This window comes from Papaver somniferum, chromosome 1 (genome assembly GCF_003573695.1).
Source record: "Papaver somniferum cultivar HN1 chromosome 1, ASM357369v1, whole genome shotgun sequence".
In the NCBI taxonomy this organism is placed as follows: Eukaryota; Viridiplantae; Streptophyta; class Magnoliopsida; order Ranunculales; family Papaveraceae; genus Papaver; species Papaver somniferum.
The window spans coordinates 48,078,267-48,085,893 of record NC_039358.1 but is presented as its reverse complement, the minus strand read 5'-3'; positions in this window follow the sequence as shown (position 1 = coordinate 48,085,893).

Below are 7,627 nucleotides of genomic sequence, written 5' to 3'. Positions count from 1 at the left end.
TTACTAGGAATTAAAAGCAACCGTATTCAAGTCCTCGGCATATATTCACCTTAAGGAATACAGTAAACCCGCTGACAGGGGATTCACGGGTGTTTCGAAAAACTTACCTCCCGTACCAGACGGGCGAAGAACCGCTGAAGTCGACTTGGGCCACAACTCCTATGTTATGTACGAACCCGAGGGGCCGAGGTGATATCGTAATCACCGTCCTTCCCTGCACACAGTTTGTATTTAAACCAACCCTTCCTTAGGGTTTAAAAATAATAATGTCCAAAGTCCAATGTCCAAGTGTCCAAAAAGAAAAGAAAAAATTACAAAAATAGCAAACCCTAATACAGTTCTCTCTCTCTTTTTTTTTTTAATAAAGAAAAATAAACAAACCCTAAAAAAATAAAATAAAATAAAATAAAATATCTAAAAAGAAATTGTCTTCTTTTCCGTTCTTTTCGCTTTAATCTTTTGCTCCAAGTCTTTATGCTTTAAGTTCCAGTCTTTACGAAATCACCAAACTCCTTGGCTCAATTCGCTTTATGTTCCAAAACCTGTAGACAAAAGACAAATACCCAAAAACGTAAAAAAGAACAAAAATAATAAAACCTAAAAAATAAAAAAAAATAAAAGAAAACTAAGTCTAAAAACCCTAAAAGAAAATCCGCGTCGGCGGCGCCAAAAATTGATGTGATTTTAATTGTTGTAGAAAAAGTGGTAATAAGATTCGTTCAACTCGGACTCGATAAGATTGGGTTCTAGACTTAAAATAAAAAGAGAAAATATATATACAAAAGGTTTGTCACAATGTCGAGAGAGACTGAGACTCAGGATTCCACCAAATTCCATTCATGCGACTCAAATAATAATTCCAATCAATTATATTCAAATAATAAAAATATGGACTCTTGTTATTTGCCAAAAATAGATTTTTGAAAAGCAATGACTGTAAATCAAAAGCATGATGTATCAAAAATACATAGACCAAGCATACACCATCAAACGAAATCACACCCATTCAATAAAAATCATAAATCGATTAAAAATCAATGCAAATAGTCATAAAAGACTTATTAGAATTACCACATGCGTGAAATAGGGCTTCCTCCGTCATCCCAGTGTTTGGATTTAGCTTCTCATATCAAAAACAGGCTCAAAAGAATAAATCATGGCTCAAAAGTTGTTTTTATTGAAGAGATGATATGATTCAGTGAATATGCAACGACGTACTGGCATTACAGAGTTCACTGTTACAGGAGGTGTAGCTAACTGAAGATAAATGTGGTTGTTCAGCTGTTACAGAGAGAATACTGTAGCATTGCTGCGAATTTGAGACTCTGTTCTTCAGCAGCAGCAGCAGAGACAGGCTTCCTGTAATCTTTGATTCTCGCCTCCTGAGCTCTCCTCTCGACCCCAAACTCTCGACACCCCTTCTTGAGACCCTAGGAAACCTATTTTTACACCACAGAGCGATTAAATCTCTCCCAAATCGCTTCTAAATCTCTTCTTTCCTTCCTTGGCAGTCACGGCAATAATTCCTTCCAGAAATTGTTTTACGCGTTTCTGAGCTTTCCCACTTATCTCAAACTCTTCCTTAGATATATATGTATCTTTGGAAAGAGTTTCTTGCATTTAATCTCTCTGAATGTCCAAAAACAAACTCGACAGGGACCGTGTTTCCTTTTTTACTCTGTTTCCTTTTTCCGGCAATTCCAGCCCAATTCGATCGATCCAAACGCATGTATTAAACCTGTTTTGCTCTATCAAGTCCAGCCCAATCGATTTCCAGTGTTGAATCACCCTGAAACTCGTTCAAATCTTCAATCCAAAATCAACAGCGTCTGCATGCATTTTTCCCGCCAAAAACCGTTTTAAACGTGAAGAAGAAGAAGGGTGTCCCCCTATCCAGTTCCGGTGTCCCTTTAGCACATGCCTAGAAATGGGTTACCACTTATCCAAAGCGAGATTCCGAATAGCAAATGTCCTCCCAGGTGCCTTTAACAACTTTTCGAGCCAATTTCGTCGCAAAAGCTTATTTCTCCAAAAACACATACAAAGAGATAAAATACCGAAATAAGTACAAAAATGGGTACTAACAATATACATAATAGAGTTGAAAATAGACACATAAATGCGTCTATCACAAACCACGGCTCTAAACTGTCTGGGGCCAAGACATTGATCTAAACCACTGATCGGAACAACCAAAAGGTAATCTTGAGCATGTTTGATCTGGTTACATTGCCAAAGAATGGAGTCTCTTGTAGATAAAGTAAATTGGTCGGGTATTTGCTTCTTGATTGCATCAAAATAAGTGACTGCCAGGGAGTGCATAGAAGAGGGGCAGTGTTATCGACGCAAAAAGTGGAAGGCAAACCGTATACCTGAATGAATTTCTGAAGAGCCGACTGGTAGGCGACCCCATAGTCGCTGGTGAAAGAATTACTAAGAATCTCCTTCCATACCGAAGCAGTATGACTCTGAGAAGCAAGATAGCAATAAGTGCGAGTGTCAGCCATGGTATATATGCCAAGCCCGCCATCCTTTATAGGAAGAGTAGCCAATATCTATTGCAAAGGCCCAAAACCAGTGATTAAGAGCCTTAAATATTGGAACAAGTGGTCTCAAAGAGGTCAGAGGCCTGTTGAAGAGCTTCCGGATTAGTAGTACGCATAGCAAAATATAATCTTGATACACCGACACAGTTTCGGAGTAACAACATCTCACTTTGAGGATTCCTGAGCTTTTTGATAGCAGACATGAGCTGAATAGTTTTATTCACCCGATTAACCGTCATGTCACTCATGAAATCCAAATCTAAGCTCATGGGTCCACCCAAAAGATTAACTCCCTTGCTAGGCCTACCAATATCAGGGGGAAAAACACCTACCTCCAGACTTCGTGGATCAACTGTAGGCCAGAAAACCTCAGTTTTCTTTATATTGAGATGGAGACCTCTGCTCGGACCTTCGGTTTCAATAATACTCAAAGCCTTGGAAACCTCCAAAGTGTCACCAATGATAGTACCATCATCCAGGTACCAGGCATGCAAATCAAACTTACAACGAGAAGCAATGGACTTCACAAGAGGGTGAAGTGTCAAGGCAAACAAAAGGGGACTGAGAGGATCACCTTGTTGAACACCGAGTGCAGAAGACAGGATGTATTGATCGTAGTAAAGATTAGCAGGCCTGACATAAAAAAATTCAACTCAACGAGAAATACCTGGACATTGAAGACGGACCTCCTTAAGAAGATAAGACATACTCACCATGTTGAAAGCATTCGAAAAATCAATAAGCAACATTGACATGCTATCCGAAATATCCTTCAACTCCAGTAAGCCATTGACAGCATGGAGTATTATTTCCCCTCCCATCGGAATTCGAGCGCCAAATTGATAATCCCCCAAATACGACTGCATGTCCTTGCCTACTGAAAAGGCAGCCACCTTAGAGACCAAACGACGCCAAATAGTACCAACTGCAATTGGTCTAAGACCACACCCGGGTTTGAGAAAAGGTGTAAGTGGCGCACTAGCAATAAGCTCTCCTAAGACTTTAGGACACTTACCTTCCATCCAAAGGTTGACAACCCCGGTAATCGAAGCCACCAACTCGTCAGCAACAGCCGCTGCAGCTCCACTCAAGGCCTCGACTAAATGCTGAGCACGCAAACCGTCCCGACCACAAGAAGTACCTCTAGGAAAACTCTTAATGGCCCCAACGACATCCCTCGAGTCAGCCGTTATGGAGTCACCAATTGCAATGTCATCCAGAATAGCGGGTGGTGGAGCTGTAGGGTGCTTAGCTTGCAACTCAGACAAGGTGCTCTCATCGCGAGGTGCTAAACCATTGGAAGACAAGACACGGATCGCAGCTGGAAAATTCCCATGGCATATCTTCTTCTGACAAGCGCTCAAATTATCCATCTATGGCTTCTTTTCATTGTCCTTATTGGCAGAGAATTGTTGGCATGGTTGGCGAAGAAGCTTGGAGATCAAGGTGAAGAAGCCCATAGGTTCCTTCCAGGTGAGTAAAGCATGTTGGATGGCTGTCACTTGAAGTCGTTTCCTGCTGGAGGACTTCTTATATCAACAGAACGGGTGGGCCTATACAAGGATATCGTGCAAATAGGAAGCAGCAAGAGACCGATCCAAGCCGACATATCAGCAGGCCTACAAAGCACACTATCAAAACAAGACTTCAAGGCTCAAGAGAAACCTAACCTGCACTGGTGGGGGATGCTGGAAACCGTGGTAAAATGGCGTTGAGTAGTTCCGGCGACAAAGAAGAGAACATGTCAGGTACAGGCTTCCGGGAAGCAAAAAACACGACAGAGTCAGATGAAGCAACACCCACGGCAGATTCAGTTGAAGCAACAACGGTATTGTGTACAAACTCGGGCCTGTCAATACCCTCAGCAGAAACAAGTGGAGCAACACGGTCAGTTGGAACAACAACAGTATCATGCACAATCTCAGGCCTGTCAAATCCTCAGCAGATGGAGCAACACGGTCAATGCACCTAGCTACAGGTTCACAAACACCAACTGTATCAAGCACAACGACAACATTCTCAGAACTGTCAATGTCGTGTATGAGGAAGCTTGCAGAGGCACCAGGTCCAGCAATGACAGCGCGACGAGATCCTTCAATCCCTTTACAGGAGGTTCTCCAGGCATGTACGGACATACAACAACTACATAACCAATGTCGAAACTGTTGAAGAAAATTCTCCCAAGCACAGAAGACCCGTAAATCGTTGGAGATGATAGTTCTGCAAGCAATCCTGTTATCCATTATTGAGTCTGTCCTGTAAGTGTTTTGCAAAAGATCCCCTTACGTAGCCTCTACCATTCACCCCATCCAGACGGTCATTAAATTTTTTGAAAGGGCAATGGTAATGTCCGTTCCGTGAAACAGCATCATCGATAGGGTTTTGACGTCGCATAGAAGAAGATATCGGATGGGAAGAAGAACGATGCTGAGAAATCTGTGAATAGCTAGCAGCAGATGGCCGTGGAGAGGCAGACATGAGTGAAAAACCTTCAAAAACCCTAAAAACCAAAATGGAACTCTAGGACGAAAAGGACAAGAAAAACAAGGTAAAAACAATCGTGGGAAAGGGAAAAGAAAGCAAAAACGAAAAATCAAAGAGAAAAAGCAACATGGATGAGACGAATCCATTGAAAAATCCTAGCTTTCAGTCGCCGGTTTTTCTCGCTGGAGCTCATCGGCGGTTTTTCTCTTAGGAATTATTTTCTAGAATATGATTGGCCAAATAATATTTTGTGGACCCAAAAAATTCTATTGAAATTTTATTCAACGAAACTTAGAATGGTAAGGCCAGAATCAATCAGATCTCCGGTTAATGAGAGCGTGCGAAAAAACTCTGTTTTTATGTAGAGAATGAGAGGAGTACTCTGGGGAGGTGCGGAGAGGAGACTTCCTTAAACTAGATCCATTAGTGATGATGGTTGAACATGCATATCCGAGGTTAATCATACAATAATCAACAAGCTGTAATGGAATTAATTAATGTGATGGATTGAAGAATTCTTTAATAGCTGTATTTGACCCTGAATTTACGAAATAGCTAAAGTGCTAAAGCTAAACCAGGGAATTAATGTAATACACTAATACATATGAAAAAAAACTTATAAAACTGGTTATAAAGGAGGACGATTGCATCACTTAAGCATCTGACGTCAAGCACAGTTGGCCCCTAGACAATTAGGCTAACCTCAGGCATAACCACATAAGCCTTATATCCTATTAATTTATTGCTCTAGAACGTGGGTTATGCAAGGAGAGTAAAGAACACTCTGTTCATTTCAAATCCAATGAATGACAGAATGAAAGAGCGTTTTTTTCAGGCATGGAATAGTGAAGAAAACAGACTAAAAGGATAAACATCAACTGTTTGAGAAAGAAAAATAATAGGAGTCTAATCGTTAACTGCCCATGTATACATATGTATAATCACTAACCGCTCATGTATACATATTTTAATTTTACTCCATCCTTTCAAAAGATAGAGTTGTTTTAAGAATAAAATCTGTACGAAACTTACTTCCAAGAGTTCTAAAATGATTAAAAACTGCAAAGGTGCTCTAGAGGTTGATGATCAGTCGTTAAAGATCTTCAGATTATTGTGACACCCCTTCACAAGAAGCAACGTAGGAAAGAGGTTGTATGAAAGTGAACCTCTCCACTATTCATAATAGATAATAGCGTCTAATTTGCTTTTTTTGTCAAGTTTTTTTTTTCTTTTAACTTAAATGAGTTGTTTCCGTTCCACTAGCCATAGAAACAGAGTCTTCCTGCAACATTAAAATTTGCCCAACCATTAAGCAAATACGATCTTTAAGAAATCTTTATTTGATGCTCAACGGAAAATTATAATCTTCACTATTAAAGAGAAAATTATTTTTTTAATAAATAAAATTATTACTATTCCACATCAAAATATGTAGTATAAAAAATAATAATCCGGTTTATGATTATTTCACAAAATTGTTTAAAAAGACCAAAATCAACAATTTCTAGGTGAAAGGGACATTTAAATTTTGATACCTTTAAATGGACAAAAATGTAAGAATAACAAGGATGTAAACGGTTTCATTCTACCCATTTTCAAATATTTTTTTTTATTTTTAATTTACATCAGGATGCATCCAGTTTTAGCCTTGCTATTTTTAAAATTTAAGTCTGAATGAATCCATTTTCATCCTTACTATTTTTTTTGTGTCCATTTCATCCGTGCTAATTTTTACTCGTCCATTTCAAGCATGTTTCAAAAATATTTGGACAAATGATACATTTTGCGTTATTATTTTCATCACCACGATCTAGAGCATCTTTGTATGTTTTGGAGTATATATATTTCATACCCCTAGCGCACTGATTTTCATCTCTCTCTCCCTCTCTCAATTTCATTTAGGCATCTAGCAGCCACCATGTCTGCTGTTAGAGAATTAGTAGGGGATGATCGTGATAATCGATCTCACCGAGAAATAATGCTAAGTTTACTTAATGTACTGGTTGACTCGCAAGCAAAACAAGCTGAGACGGCAGTGGCTCTTGCAAATACTCTACATCAAATTGCAACTACTCAGCATCATATGATGGAGATATTAAGAAGCAGTAGTTGTTACAAAAATGACGAGGAAAATCATGAAGGTGTCGAAAATCCACGCTTATCACTACATCAACCAGGTACTTATCATGTCTGCAACTTATATATATATATACACTGAGTAGTTCTGATCAGCAGCTGTACATAACAACAAGTTGTTAAATATGGTGCATATTCTGTAGCTTTAGCACCTTTGCCAACAGTAGTGGTGCCAGAAAAACATATTGCTGCCAATAGTAGTGATCATGCAACAGACAATGTGGCAGTAAACACGAACTTGCCGTCAGTATCAGTGTATGAGGAGGAGATAATGCAGGTGATACCTGATGGTCTTCATCGAGAAGATCTGCAGCCATTTGAACATCGGCAGCAACTGCAGTTGAGTGATTTGGCCGGACATCAAACTATCATAGACCAAGAGCTTCAGTTAGGTAATTAAGCTATTATGTCCTACGAATCTTATTTTGATAAAAGAAGTACAAAGCTGAATATGCTAATTT